At 37.1% G+C, this 17,087-nt stretch overlaps 1 protein-coding gene across 1 annotated transcript in view; it reads left to right on the plus strand.

Annotated features, from left to right (window-relative positions):
• Positions 1–17,087, plus strand: part of gmds (GDP-mannose 4,6-dehydratase) — an 861,801-nt gene that overhangs the window by 709,322 nt on the left and 135,392 nt on the right. The gene's annotated exons all lie outside the window — the stretch shown is intronic.

Genomic DNA, 17,087 nt, shown 5'->3' on the forward strand with positions numbered 1-17,087 from the left:
TCAGCATTTTTTCTAAACATGAAATGATGTTTTGTGATTAGTCACTCAGTCAGTGAGTCAACTTTGCATTTTATTTATATGGATTTAAAGTTTTGTGGACAAGAGCAGATTAGTAGTTTTCATTCTTTCCTTGTTTTTCTGTAATTATCTCATAGTATTTTCTTAAAACACATACTTAAGGATGAGCACATACAGGTGGAGACACGACCAAATTCACATTAGGTGTTGTTTCCTAAATGATTGACAGCTGCTTAGAAAATGAAGAAGTAATTAATAATAATAATTCTTTGCATTTATATAGCGCTTTTCTCACTACTCAAAGCACTCAGCAATTGCAGGTTAAGGGCTTTGCTCAAAAGCCCAACAGAGCAGAGTCCCTTCGATTGCCAGTGCAGATCCCTAGCCTCAGAGCCACCACTCCACCTTAATTAATAACTGTTTAAGACTAAAAGAAGATACAAATCTTAATGAGTGTGTTAGCTAAAATGAATCCCAAAAACTATCTTTTAGCAGCAGCAATTGCTGGATATTATTATTATTAATAATAATAATAATGAATTTTATTTATATAGATCTTTTCCCATGCTAGAAACTGGCTAGAACACAAGCTTGGACCCAAAGTGAGAACCCCTGCTCTATTGGAATATGTGGATTTCGAAAGTGAATTAAAAAACTGAACATAGCCACAAAATTATCTGCCAGGTAAATGTTCCCAATCATGCTTTTTTGAAATGTTTTAAGATGAATTTACTTTTATGCAGGTTTTATGAACCTAAAGCTTACTGCATAATTTTTCTGGCCCTGGGACAGTTTTGCTGTAGAAAGTAACACCCAAGGAGATTCATGGATCACTTCTGTTAAACAGAAAAGAAATACTGCTTTTTAAAAAATACATGCATAACAGCATATAAATCATGAGATTTATTGTCAAGGTAAATGTTCAGATTTTATGCCTTCATTGCCAAGTTGAAGGAGACTTGAAGTCTCTAAAGGAGACAGATGCAGGTCACATGATTCATAAGCATTCATGATATTTCTTTAATGATATATGTAATTTCGGTCATTGAAAGCCTATATTTTGGGATGGTAGTTTTGCATTTTAAAACTGGAGTCAAATTATGATCAGCTAACACCATCAAACAAATACAGTATATGATTGAAAGCACCATGGAAACACCTGTAGATAATTTTCCATTCTGTTTGACTTTTGCTCCCAAATACAATTGCAAATGTGAATTGCATTAATACATTTCACATTGGAAATGCTATATCATTTCAGTTGCAATGAACACTTCCTTTAGTTCTTACGTTTGCACTTTTAGAATTTTTCACCAGAGAAATGTGGAAGTGGGTGAGTTAGAGTCTAATAAGCAAAGTATAAGCAAAATGTTAAAAGAACATCATGATGCAGTATGTAAATTATCTTTTGTAGCAACAGCTGCTACTACCTTTGTGAGACAATAAATGAAAATGATGTGGATTCAGTATTGCTTGTTGTCAGTTGTTCTCCCACTGTGGTAGAATGTTAGTTAAACCTATTCACCACTTAATAGTATTTTTTCCCATATTTCTTTAGATTCATAAACTGACCTGCAGATTAGTTTCGCCCATTTATATATGTCTTATGTCAATTTTAAATAGAATATCAGGGAGGATGGTCTACCAAGGGTTCTTGAAGGAGAAAGTCTACTTACATCTTGGCAGTAGTTAGCCAATGTCACAATATTAAATAATAGCAATAATAGTAAAAAGAAAGATTCCCAGTAAACTTTTTGGACATGTCGCTGACATTTCTGGTGGTATGTCAGCTTCATCTAATAGGGGAGCCACTTAAAACATCATAAGTGGGGGAATAATTTGGGAAGTTGAGCCTACACTTTTAGGTGGCACTCATGCACCTTCAGACATTATAAGGTCACAGCTTCTTAGATGTAATCAACCTCACACTGAGGTGGGAGCACAGGGGGTCTTTTACCACATGTGAACATGATATGAAATATAGCTTGATTGATGAGCATATGGTGTTGCTAGTAATATATGCTTCAACTCCTGTGGTTACAATTGAAAAATTACCTTGGGATTTAGTGACCAAAAGGACCACCAGGAGACCGCTTGATAAGGTGGCCTTTGGCCTTTTGGGTAATCCACTGCTTCAGTTTGTGGGAGTCAAAAGGTGTTGGCTTAAAGAGGGTGAATCACCAAACTGTTGAGTGAAGCATGAACAAAGTGAATGTTAGATGAGAGAAGGAGGAGCAGTGTTTGATGATGGGCAAAAGTTTCCTTCCTGTTTGTGCACAAACTGGATGAAAAAATAGAAGTTAAAATTTTTGAAGTGTGCATATGCAGTATCAGATATGTAAGAATCGGCACAGCAGACAGATAAAACTTTTTAAGAGATACTAATACATACAACCTTCATTTTCTTTTGCATCTTTTTATGTTGAATCATCCCAAGGCATTTTATCAGTTCAGAGGCATTTTACAGTTGTTAGGAGGTGTAAATGACACCATATGGCTTTACCCACCGAGAGATAGGAAATGGCTGAAAGACCCCAGAATATTGGTTTTAGCACATGCTGGGGCCATGTTTTTAAGGGTAAGCTTTGAGAGGAAGGACAAAAGGCCACCATTATCTTGCCTAACCAATAGTTGCCTGACAGATTGTTGCCATTAAGGATACTACAGTCTTAAGCATGAATAAGAAGAGAATTAGTCTGAAGTCCCTATAGCTGTCTATGGCCCCAAGGGGATGTTCAAAGCTACATTAATCCAGAAGTGCACTTAAGCCTAGATTTCGGTAAAACATTTGAGGAGAAGACTTACTGGCAGGAAAGAAGGGATGTATGCAAGACAGAGGGGGAGAGATTGAAGATGGAAAGGAGAGTCTTAAGGGTTACCTTGGAAATGCGCAACTGAGCAAGGAATTCAAGGTCAGTATAGACAGGCTTAATGGAGCAGTATCGTTTTCTTTAATTTTATGTTCATTTTGTAATTTGGGTTCTCTGTTTGTTTATGCCTGTCGTGTGTGTTTTATGCTTAAACTTTTGGGATTGTCCATAACTGAAGACCAAGAGAGGACACAACCTAAAAAGCTACACACAGGAAAAGCCGCAAGACCAGATGGAGTCAGTCCTCAAGTTCTTAAGGCCTGTGCTAACCAACTTCGTGGTATCCTCTGTCACCTGTTTAGTCTGTCAATAAGGCTGCAAAATGTGCTGCAGCTGTGGAAACATACTGCATTGTTCCTGTTCTAAACAAAGCAGGCTCATCTTCACCTGATGACTACAGACCAGAGGCACTTAGTCTCACATCATGAAGACCTGTGAGAGGCTGCTCCTGGGTTATATGAGTCCTGTTGTGGTTGGCCTCCTGGACCCACTGCAGTTTGCCTGAAGGACAAAGTTTGGAATGGAGGATGCAATCATCCATCTGCTCCACAAAGCTTATTCCAATCTGGACAAGTCTGGTAGCACTGTGAGGATTATTTTGTTTTCATTTCTCCAATGCCATTCATACTATCAGTATTATTTCACAGTTCCTGAAATGAAACAGCCCTGTCTACTTTTCTCTTCACTCTGTCCACATAAGACTATAAACATTAGACCAGGTCATGTCACTTGCTGAAATTTTTAGATGATTTTACACTTATAGGGTGTATTGATAAAGGGGATGAGACAGACTATAGCAATCAGATGGTGAACTTTGTTTTTGGCACAGAAATATGAAAACCATCAATGTCTGCTCACTCTTCAGTGAGTCGATTTAGAGGGGTGAACTTCTACAAGTACTTGGGGATCCATATCAGTGACAGTTGGATTTGTGTCAGAACATAGAGGAAACTATATAAGAAGGGGCATAGCGGACTGTTTTTTCTTTAATATGGGTAGTGACATCCTTTACATATTCTGCAACTCTTTGGTGTAAAGTACGATTTTCAATGCTGTGGTGTGCTGGGCCGGTGACATTGCGTCAAGAGAAACCCACTGAATCAACAAGCTAATAAAAAGGGCAGGTTCTGTTATGGGAGGTACTGTGAATCTCCTGGAGGTAGAACAAAGAAAAGAATTAAAACAAAATTGATGCCATTATGAACAATGCTGTACATCCTCTCTCTGACACACTAATATTGAGTATTTTCTGTCAACAATTCATTCAGCAGATGTGTGTCAAGAAACGCTACTAGGACTTTATACCAACAGCAATACTCATGTATAATGCCTAACTGTGACTGTGATGGCCAAGTAGGAAGCTTTTCTTTCTTTAGTTTTCTTAGTTTTTTTGTCATTCTGGTATGTGTTCAGGCCGTAGTGTGTGTGAGTATTTATTTATTTATTTATTTATTTATTTATTGAGCTTCTATGAAAAAAACAATTTGCCACTGAGGACAAATAAAGTCTTATCTATTCTAATTGAATCCATGAAGAGCTTTATTCAAAAATAAATGTCTGTCGTTTAACTTCAAAACTGTTTTACTTGTAAAATTAGTCTGTAGGTCTATCCATAGAAACTTTTAGATGGCTATTCAATTTGACATACTTAAACTTCTGAAAAAATATTTTTTCTTTCTTCTTGATAGCAGATGGCACCAGTAGCAGCATGGCACTCAAATACAATACAATACAATTTATTTTTGTATAGCCCAAAAATCACACAAGAAGTGCCGCAAATGGCTTTAATAGACCCTGCCTCTTGACAGCCCCCCAGCCTTGACTCTCTAAAAAGATAAAGAAAAACTCCCAAAAAAAAAACCCTTGTAGGGAAAAAATGGAAGAAACCTTGGGAAAGGCAGCTCAAGAAGAGACCCCTTTCCAGGTAGGCTGGGCGTGTAGTGGGTGTCAAAAAGAAGGGGGTCAATACAATACAATACATAGAACAGAACACAAGTAATCCTCAATACAGTACAAAAATAAAAATATTACAACTACGGAGCAGAATTTAACAGTAGATGATATCACATAATATGATTTTGATTTGTTTAGAGTCCTGGGGAAAGCTGTCTCTCCCAATTGGCCATTCCACAGCTGAGACAGCGCTGGGCCAGCCAATCCAATGAAAGGACCCATCTACCCGATGATTCCTGTGATCCTCCATCAGGGATGACTTTACTTTAGGCAGGCAAAACAACCTGGCAGGTGGGCAGTGGCACCAAGTGCCACATTTGAGTACCGAGAAGAGAATCAGAATAGGTGAGGGTTAGTAACAAATTTTAACTGTCATGTTACTTATGTTTTAGTGCTAATGACTAACAATAGAGATGTTGTCTGTACAGTTAATCAGCAGCACTAGTCAGGATATGCTAAACTGAAGTAGTGAGTCTTCAACTGGGATTTGAAATACACTTCCCTCATTCATTTAGGACCAATTTATAGTGAATAATTAATCCCATCTTCAAACTATGAGATGTGAGAGGAAATTTAAGCATGCCCAAGGAAGGAAAAACACAAGTAAAATCACAAGCATAGACTATGACCAGGCTGCAATCCGAAACTGTGAGACACCGGCTCTAACTACTGTAATACGTGCTGCCCCAAAATAAGATCAGACCAGATACAGTAGAATACAGGTAGTCCCCAGGTTAGGGACATATCCGACCTACGACATATTAACGGGGCCGCAGCTGCGACGCATGTGCCTTAGTAACTGCCACTCCATCATCTTCAGCCTGCGGATGCTGCAAGTGGTGGCTAGACAGAGGGGGGCGATTTCGCTGCTCGCGCAGTGTAGCGTCCCTCGGGCGGCTCCAGGCAGCTAGCAGTTTCACTGCCCACCCACCACACACACTCAGTGGGCGGCTGGTAATGCTGCAAGCGGTGACCCGGTTGTGGGTGAATGGGGCAGCAGGGGGTAGCATTGTAGTGTGCCTCAGATGGCTGCGTGTTGAATGGGGGTGGTGGTGCGGCGGACACTGCAGGCAGCATACTGTAGTGGAGGTGACTGCGAGGTGGGCTGATGATGAACTGCCCCTCGCTGCCCCCATTCATTCTGTTACGCACATAGCAGGAAGTTGTCTCTTGTCAGTACAAAGTGGTCCAGATCTAATTATGCAGATCCAGATCGTGTGGATGACTTTGATTTATGCAGGGATGATTCCAGTTCGGCGCAAAGACGATTCTTCATGTCATCAGTTCGCACAGTTCTCGATGGTCCGTGATTTTTCGGGTGATTTTCTATGTAATAAACTGAATAAGTTATAGCGTAATGAAAATTGCATGATTAGATTTGGACCACCCTGTACATCAGACGTTTGGTGCCTTCCTACTGTGATAACATGTACAGTGCTGTGCAAAAGAGCTCATCTTAACCTTTTGTCTTCACCCTTCATCATTCATTGGCAGAGCACTTGGTTAGAGTCGGTCAACAATAGCATTTATTAAAATTATGTACCTCTTCCGAATTATATACAAATTCAACTTAAGTACAAACCTACAGTCCCTATCTCGTACGTAACCCGGGGACTGCCTGTAATGCAAACAGTAAAATAAGGGAAAATTGAAACACATTCAAATGTATAATTTCATCAAGAGTTTAAGAATAGTTTCCTCCAGTACATCCTTTTTTTTTTTTAAAAAAAATTCTCTTACTGTCTCTCTTTCTGTTTTTAAGCATCATTTAAACCGCATTGCATACTATTTCAAATGATACTGCTCAGGAGATGAAAAATGCAAAACCTATCAGGAGGGGGGAGAGATTGTCCTTTAATCAAAGCTCAATTAGGTGTTTACACTAAGATATTGTTCATGTTAACACGTATTTATATATTGTTTATACAGTAAAAGAAGATTACAAAGGAATTCATTTCACTGTACCTCTGCCAAGCTCTCAGCAAACATTCTCAGCACAAGTACTTGCTTCCTCCAGTGTCTGCATGCTTCTAATAAGCCTGTGAGATCATTTCCAGCCTAGAGCGATTCATTAAAAATATTTGATTTTCAAGACTTATATTTGCTTGCAACTTTATTTGCCTGTCTCTGTCAAGAACATTGTATGCTCCCTTAGGCCAAGCTGTCTAATACTGTACAATTTAGTTGTATTTTTAGATGTCTCCACAATAGAAATAATTGTATGAAAATGATCTCTGCTTAAGATGGTAGAAATGATGTAGTATGTTAAGAAAAGTCCCAGATGATAATGATACAAAATAAACCTTACAGTTGTAAACTTGTGGCAGAAATCAGGGAGTTTGCACTCTTCCTCTGGTCGCTGCTTAGGAGTTGTAGGGGTCATGTGGCTCGGCATGAGAACAGGAAGGTGAGGTCGGCTGAACTTTTGCCACAGTTGGGCAGTCCATCAGAGAATAAATGGACCAAATCAGCTGCACAGCTGGGCAAAAAGGTAAACGGCTGAGTACTTCTCACACAGAGGCCTTTGTGCTCTGGACATGATCTAGCATTACGATGGGGCGGCAGCAAGGCCTGAACATTGCAGCAATTACTAAGCCATTATCACGCTACAACAGAAGATCATTTATCTTCTAATTTGAGATGTCACCTGTTCTTCATTTAGTAGTCAATAACCATTAATTATGCTAGATGGAAATTTAAACAAAGCTTTTCCCCTCTGTTAAAGCCAGTAAACCATTCAGTGATGATAAATAAAGCTACAGTCAACATCCCCCCCAGCTGTCTTCCCCACCTCGCAGTCCTTTTCCCAGCCAGCAGCTCTTGGGTGCTGTGAACTCCAAAAAGGAAATGCCAGAGAGCTAGTAGGTCAAGGCCTCAGGAGGACTCGCCTGTTAGAAGGGAAGGAGTACAGTAGATTTACCACACACCTTGCTCTCCACTTCATGCACATGCAAAGATAGACGTCGTTATCTTTATATGGGTAACTTTAGGCGGATGCAATCGGGCAGCGCTTTGGAATGATCTATAACCACTGTGTCTAACATGTGCATAAATGAAACACAGAGTTCTTTCTTTGTTTTCTGTCAAACATACTATTTACTATTGCTGCCACCTGCAGAGCATTTTTAGAGTAAATCTGATTTCTTAACCAAAATTGTATTTTTCTAAAGTTTTTTTTCTTTAATAACATTCATGTTTAATTTTTACAAAGAAGCTCCAAGCAAGAAAAATAAACTTCAAAAATGTATCAACCACTAATGAGCAAAATTACAAAACACTTTTTCCTTCATTTTTTGAGAACTGAGTCATAGCTGGGTAAATGCTGAAGTTAGAATTTGGTGAATATGTGTCGTTTTTTTTGGTGTTCACTTTTTTTTTTTTTGCATTATTGAAAAATAGAAGTCAGAATTTTAATTGAGGTGAAACTAATTAGAAAAAGCTATGAAATATGTTATATATATATATATATATATATATATATATATATATATATATATATATATATATACACATATATACATACACACACACACACACTTTGTGACAGTTTTTCATTGTTTTTGATATTTGATAGTGTCACAATCTATACAGGATTGTATTAGAGTAGCCTCTTCCCCCAACCCTGCCCAGGTTATGCTAATGGCCCCTAGGTCCAAGACCCTTGTAGACTTGCTTTTGTTTATTTTTTTTTCTGCTGAAAAAAAGTTCTTAATTTGACTGGAGGCATGTAGATGCTACTATTTTTTTTGTGCACCCAGTCTTAATTTTGCCATGGACATTGGACTATTCTTAGGCATTTAATGACTTGTAAGGGAAGAAAAAAACTGTAGGTTTACATATACTATTTATATATTGTATGTATGTTTTTAACTTTTGTATTACAAGTGGGTGAGTCAGGTTTAGTAAATGTATTTTAGGTTAACCTGTGAATCATAACAGGAAACGTCTAAAGGGAATGTTTGATTGTTTGTAATATATATTTGGTATCCTGGTCAGAATTTGTTTCTGCATTTCTCCCAATAGTTGTGAGATACCTTCTTGTGGGGCCCTGACCAGGATAGATGCGTTAGACAACACATGAAATTGTACATATTTAGTATATATGTATTTGAATGTGTTTGTGCAAATAGAAAGATATAGACTGATACATAGGAGGAAAAAAAACTATTTGAATGTATATGAAATAGCAATCAGGCAGATGGATCAATAGATGAATGTGTTTGTTTAAAATACTCATGGCACACAGTATACACTTTCTCTTCAGTCTTAACTGCTTCAAGTGAATAAGTTCCAGGTCCTTTTGACTCATTGCCTTTTGTGGTTAGACACCCCTGAAAAAGACTGTTAAATATTAATCAAAATGCCTTATCTAATTATTGCCTTGTGGCCATTTGAAAGTTAACAGACAAAAGTCTTCTATGTATTAATTGAGCCGTTTTTGTTTAACTGAATTTAATCACCAGAGCTTTGGGTCACTTACACTGACATCCTTCTTTTTGGACTTCCTAGGCTTTTACTGCCTAACAGTCTCATAGCCTTTTTTTCACTTATTTTACCTAAAGAGAATTACTGTTAACATGATGTCAATGAACAGTTTCCTTGGCATTATTTTGCTTATACTCAACACAAAGGCATGTTTATTATCACAATCTTAATATTATTAAGATTGATATCACATGTTAACAGAAGAGACTGCTTTGGATAAATACAAAGAAAGCAAATAAATACATTTAGGTTAAGACACAGAAATTAGAATTTGTGACATCGTTTTGAATAAAACCAACACCTTTCAGTGATCAGAAGTTAATTTTTTATACCAGTTTTAAAGGAGCATATTTTTACTTTATTCTGTATGCATAATTCTGCCATATACTGTAAATTAAGCTAATTGTTTTATATAACAAGGACCAATGCTTTAATATGAGGTGCATAAAAATAAAGGCATCACTATAGCAGAGTAATTTTATTTTGAGCATAGATAGATTTATATAAAAATAAGGAACATGCTCAACCACTGGTTTTCTTTGCTGACTCCTAGCATTTAAATAATTTTAAAAATTGTATTAAAAAAGTGTTGAAAAATGCAAACAAAGTATCTTTAATATCCAGTTATCTGTATTTTATTTCCCTCAAAATTCACTCTAAATGAAGGAAAAACTATCGTCTATAGCAAAATTTATTTCAAGATGGTGTTTATTTTAAATAAACAGTTGACACATCCTTAGGCTCGTTACTGTTGTTTTATTTTGCTTTTTTTTTTTCTTCCTTTAAGTAAAAAAATTCTATAAATGGATTCTTTCACCACTAATAAGCTTTTGTTTTATGTACTTTTAAACTTCTTTATTATGTGATATTGTCTCAGCTTGTATTATAATAGGAAAATGGAAAATTTTGTTTATCTGTAACTTTATCAAAAATGCACACATTTAAATGAAAATATGCATACACCATGCACATATACTATATGAAACAAACGTTTATGTGTAAAATTCATTTTGTGGAAACAGTATATATAGATCATATAAAAATACTACTGATCGGTAATTTTATGCTTCTTTTGTATGGTAAGGTGAGTAACATAATTCTTTTTCCCACTTGTTTATAAATGACATTAATAGTAACACTGTAATGTTTTTTGGGTGCTTAATCACATCTCTAATGGACAAGAAAGTTGAACTGCAGGCAGGTTGAATAAGTTGTACATCTGATTGTTGTGTACTGCTGGTGAAAAAGACTCTAATGTGCTTTAGGAGCACCTACCAGTTAGGCCAGCTGTAACCGAGTCCCTGCTGTATGGCTTAATCTCAGAAGCAGCTGCATTCCTTCCGATAACTTACGTGTCTGGAATCGACATTCAGATCACCCTATAACAGCCACAAAAGCATCGTCACTGGCAGTATCAGATGACCCATAGCTGGTACGAACAGAGACACTGTCTGTCACAACTGGCCAAAATGAACTCAGACGTAACCCTTAGAGGGCTGCTTTGATAATGAACATCCCATCAGCTGAGACTTCTTGACGTTTGTATTTTTAACCCTTTCACATCCTTGGCATACACCATGTATATCTTCATACAGTATCAGGTGTTGTAAATATTGTATTAAACTGCCACATTGAGCTGACATCCATATTTTGGTAGAAGGTATTTTTCTTTTTGACAAATTCTGAAGCTTGTCTTTTTTCTTTCTTTTAACTTCTTTACAGTTCTAAGGAGCACAAATAAAGTGAGATGTCTCCACATGATTAGTTGAACAAAGCTATAAGTGGCTGTGTGTTTGTGTGCTTGAGCAAGCGCTGGAATGCTTAAATAGAAAAGTGGCTTTAAATGCGTTATTTTGGATGCTTTTTATATTTAACCACATTTTACTCTTTCTATTATCATCATTTTTATGGTCCATATTTGGCATTAACAGTCAAAAATGTTTCTAGCCTAAAATTAGCTTAACTTGGTTCTGCACAAAAATAACTTTTTAGACTGTATGCCATTAATGGTGAAGGAAATGTAATGTTTCATGGATGACATCATGGAAAGCAGGGCAACATTTGAGGCCCATTTTCCTGGTGTTTGGACAAAACTGTTACAGAGATGCCAGACTCACAATTGACAGTACACTTGATATATGCATTTCAGGTGAGATATTTTTAGAAAAGTAACTTTACTAATTGCAGTTTTTCTGTTAATATTTTAATCTGTGTTTACATATACCAATACCATTTTATTCCCAGAGCAGTTGAGAGGCATGGATTAAAAGAAATGTTGATCAGTTAAATATTTTACCTCTTAATATAGTGGTATTAGAGGCAGCAAAGTGGAGTAATTTTTGAAACTGCTGCTGTTCTGGGTTCAAACTCTATTCCCAGTCTTTGTCTGTGTACAGGTTCTCATTATGTCTGCATGGATTTTCCTCAATCATCCCACAGATGTGCTTTTTGGCAATGATTGATAATTCTGAAGTGAACAGGCATGAGGTGGTCCTTTGAAAGACTGACCCCACCCCACACTGCTAGGGCTCTGGACCCCAATCACTCCAACCCCAATTAAAAGGGGTTAAGAATGGAATGGGATGGTGTGAGTTTTAAGAATGCTAATTGTGCAAGTACAAGAATATATTAGGCTACTTTCAGTGACTTGTTCATTTCAGTGAGTATTTAAAGGACTGTGATATTTCAGCATTAAATATACTACAATGTAAATCAATTAATTTGTTAACAAAACAAGCACCTAGAGAATTTGAGTGGTTTTATTGAATATGTAAATCCAAAAAAGTCAAATTTGAGGTGCAATGAAATCATCCCAAAAAAGCTGCATTTACTAAGTCTACACATTTTGATTGTGGAAGGTTTAACACCGGTTAACACTGCTGCATCACAGTTCCAGGACCCTGCAAAAAATTAAATCTAAGCAAGTAAGAAGTACTTATATCATGACATAAAATTTTGTTTTCCTTATTGTAAGAATTATTGACTTATCAAAAAATTTGTATTTATGATTATTTGGCTTAGTTTAAGAAACCTTATCAAGTAAATTTTGCTCACCCCATTGGCAGATTTCTTTGCTAAATAAATTCAAAACAACTCCCATTTTTTTGTCTAGTTTTTGCATATGCATTTTTTGCAGTAGGTGTGGAGTTCGTATATCCTAACTGATTTTGTGTGGGTCTCCTTACCCATCCCAAAGATATTCCTGGTAATTTACCATTGGCAATGAACCAGGCTTGATAAGACTACGCGTTGGTTTTTGCATATGTATGCACTGGATTGTCATCACTTCCTGGATTGGTTCCTGCTGCAGATACCGGTGTTGCCTGGAAAGGTAATGGCTCACTACCTGCCTCTATTGAAAGATGTCTGTTCAAGATACAAATAGATGGATCTTTTTAAAGCACATTTCAGTTTTCTAAAGATGACCTTTAAGTGTCCATTTTAATCAAGATACTATTATTTGTTTGTTTTCGTAAATGCCAATAAATAAATTGTGAATTATTAAAGAGGTGTTCACACATCTTTAAAAAATAAAAAAAACTTTTTTGTTTGTAGACGTGTCCACTAGATCACAAGTTCCTTTTCCTCCAGTTATTATTAAGCAGTAAATAGTTTCCATGACAAGAGTCTTTCAGAATGTTAGTGACATCACATTGGGTGGCATTTCTCCTCTGTAATACAGTGGTTGCAGTGTTGCGGCCGGGCCTCAGCTGGAAAGACACATTCACTCTAGGAAGGAAAAATCTGGCAGCTGCCAAATCTGTCCCACCCAGCGTGCCTCATCCCCGGAGCGCCATTAATGTCAAGGTCATCTATAAGCCAAACTTCTCTTTCCCTGTAGATGTCTTTTTTCAGCTCACTGCTGAAAGAGAGTGTGTAGTGGGATTAATGAAATCATGTAAAATCAAAAGAAACACTACATGTAAGCTTTTTGTCAGAAATCGGTAACCTTTTTTGTGTAACAGTAAAAGAATAAATAAATGCCCATATAATCAAAGTCAAGGCACGTGCCTTAAAATGCTCATTTTTGGTCTGTCCTGCTAAGCTTTTCTTGGAGTCCTTTACTGACCTCTTCAAGGTTGTATTAAGTATGAGAAAGCCCGAGCTGTCCCGCAGGTTTTATTAATCTGATTTGCAGAGTATGCGCTGGTGTTTAGGGACATGCTAGAGTTGTTTTTTTTAAATACAATGTGACAAGGTCAATGCAAACATCACTGCATGCTACAGTAAAGGAATGTTATATAATGTGTGATGCCAGATTTTTTTCAAGCACTTTATAGGCTTTGTTTTATTTAGTGGTGTTTAAACCAATCATTTGTGAAAGAGCTGTATGATTTTTTTTTTTGTCTAGAGATTTCTTTCAGCAATAACTCAATCTCCTGAATAAATGTTAAATAAAGGGAGAAACATATGACATTTTACTAATAAGAACAGGAACGCCTATATCCAGTCATATGTCTAGTAATTACAAGAGTAGCAGGTTTTTTTTTTGTATGTACATGAGGGTGAGTATATTTACATGGATTTAAGCAGCTGGTGTTTTATCCACATTCCTATAAATGGCATGTTAACTGAGTTTCTCGATCAAGTGAGTCACGTCAGCCTCATGGTCTCCAGTTCAGGTCCCTAAATACTGGGCTACACTTCCTTCTGACAGTGAAGTTTTGTGCTTTGGCTGAACACTTGACTATGTGTTGCCCTGCATTGGATTGAGGCTTTGCCCAGTTTTGCTTTCTGCCTTATGCCTCATGCTTTAGCGATAATCTCAGGCTTCTGTCCATCCAAACTGAACCAAAATGGTTCCATAATGCGTTGCAAAAATAATCTCTTCCTGAAAATCATTCCTAAGTTTGATTTTTATAAAACAAATACATAATTACCATTTATTTAAATGAAACAAAAATTATAAGAATTCCCTGACTTCAAAAAAATGGCTGTGTTTTTGGTGAAATAACATCAATATACAAAAAAATTGACATAATCATTTCACTAATATCATTAGGCTTCAAAAGAAGTACTATAAAGATATTTTCCCTTCACTAATTACTTTTTAGTAAAACTGATTAGCTAATTTCATTATTCTGTTTTGTTGGTATAGTACTCAACACTAGTCCCTCACAGGCTAACAGAACCATCCATAATTTTAAGCAAACAGAACAAGAAAACAAAACATAATTCAATGAAAGCAATTAGTAATGTTACATAGGAAGAGCAGCAGTCGACTCACAGTGAATGACTTGATGTTTAGAGTCTACAATACATTTTTGTTTATGCTAACCTGCATCACCACTCTTAATTGCACCATGGTTTACCCTCAAGGGAATGGCATTTTGATCCTTCTTGACCTTTTCTGACTCTTTCATGATCTTTTTCACTTTTTGGGCCAAGAAGCTCAACATAATTCAAGTTGAAATTAGTTCTACAAATGAGAGCCACAAACATGATGAGCCCACTGAACATGACTGGTGCTAATAATGGGTTTGAAAACTGTCCCACAGAAAAGGAAGCAAGTATTTTTATTCATCCATATTTTCATGAAGAATTTATGCATAATTTGGTGGAAGTCAGTAAGTAGAGCGATGGTAGAACTTCATACACAACTGCAATATAAGCAGTGAAAATCATATAGTCTTAAAATTATGTTATTTCTTTATTTTCCATTAGTATAAATGATGCCAATGGTAAACCCAAAATGAGCAAACAACTTTGCAAATTATAATGATTCAGATTTCTGTAAGTCATTTGTCTTTGAACATTGTCATAGAAGTGGTGACAATAAGCTGTACATATTAAATACTGTAAGAGGTGTTTTCACAGGCTGATATCCCATACTTCTGTGTGATGCCCAGGTTGCCCACAACTGGCATAAGATCCTTTAACCCAGAACATTAATGGTCTTAGAAAAAGATAGACTAGAGCTAAGACACATAAACATCAAGAGGTAGGTATAAAAAGGCAAAGCACTTTTATTCAGTGTTCCAAACTATGAAGTGTAGTGCAGGCATCCATTATTAAATAAATATTCCAATAAAAACAGAGTGCTTTATATGAGTTAAAATAGGTTAATAATTGAATAAATTATCCAAACAAAGAGTTCAAATTAGAAATTTAAAAGTGGGGTTCTACTCTCTGTCTTGCCTCAATGCCTTAGCTCACCCATCAGGTATCCTCAGCAGAGAGCGGAGATGCCAGCCTCCGTGGCCAACCATTTAAATGGCTCGTGCTCCAGCCACAACAACCGGTCAACGCTGGGGCCTCCTCAGCCTAACTCCACCGTCCCACTACTTTCTAACTCAAGCGTCAGCGGTACGATCTTCAGAGCCCTTTGGGTCATTCCTGCTCCTGAATCTCCTGATCACCACACCTTTTATCCAGTGCACTGACTCCTCTGCCCGATCTCTCCTCAGTGCCACTTCTCTGTTGAGTTATCCTACTCTCTCTTTCTGATCTCCCTCAGGCTTTCCTCAAGCTCCTTTTATACTCGAGCGAGTGTAGGTGCCTTAATTACAAACTGCAGAGTACTAAAGAGGAATCTGGCCGAATTGTGCCTGCCTACTACACCCACCACAAGCTTGAGTGTTACATTTTATAACTAAAAATCTGCACACAGCCTGGAACTTGTAGCATACATCACCACATGCTGCCTCTTCTTTTGGAAAATTCCATCATATACAGTTATTTCTTTGAACCCGCTCAAATATTTTTGATGAGGAGGAATGAACCAAGGAAAATTTGTCATTGAAAGCTTGTGAAAATGTGTGACACTTCACCATAAGTGCTGAAATTTGAACACCCATATTACTGTCCTGTCTGGGAAAGGACAGCTGAATCGATGCCCCGGTCAAGAGTGTGTATGTGTGTATATTTGTTAGGAGATCCCCAAGATGCTATGGGCCAGTGTAGTGTCCCAGTGTGGTATGTCTGGAATCCTACGAGTCCCTGAGCAAGGAGGGCAATAACCTTTCTGTACCTTCTCTGGTATGGAACTGCTAGAGCACCTGTGGCTGACAGAGGCACAGTAGTTCTAAGAGCACAACCCTCATTCTTTTACAAACCCCAGAATACTTGTTTCAGATTCCAGCCCATTCATTTATTATACATTTGTTCACTTATCTGATACTTTTGTCCAAAGCAGCTTCCAAAAAGAGATCATGATCAACTAAACATCAGTCTAGAACTGTTTAGGAAAAAATGTAACGGGACAAGGTTACAAAATTGATCATCACTACTAAACCAAACAGAACAGAAATCCTTAGTTACAGCCATTTACAGTTACATTACATTACAGTTATCAAAGCTATAATCAATTAGACAGATAATCACAGAACAAGAGTTTCTTTTAATGCTTTTTAAAAATATTGAGGGAGATAACAGCTTGGATGAAGGTGGGCAGCTCGCTCCACCAGCTTAGAGCTACACATGCAAAATGTGGAATGATATTTGATGCCACACAGATGTTGTTCCCTAGCAAATGTGAGTAGGTGAGAAGGAGAATGGGACCTGACAAGTGTCTTAATATACACTACATAGGTGCTCAGGTCTTTCTGGAGTGTGTTAGATCTCCCCATATTCGCATGGGTTGTTCTCCACATACTTCGCTTTCTTCACACACCTTTAAGTGTTTGTATACATAAAAAAGAAGGATATCTTGCCTTTTACATGAAAAGAGTACACCAAACTCCTTAAAACTTTTAATATACAGCTTAGGTTGTCATTCCTCTCAGTATTTGCAAATATAAAATCTACACAATTTACTGCACT

Source organism: Polypterus senegalus, chromosome 5 (assembly GCF_016835505.1).
Source record: "Polypterus senegalus isolate Bchr_013 chromosome 5, ASM1683550v1, whole genome shotgun sequence".
Taxonomy (NCBI): domain Eukaryota; kingdom Metazoa; phylum Chordata; class Cladistia; order Polypteriformes; family Polypteridae; genus Polypterus; species Polypterus senegalus.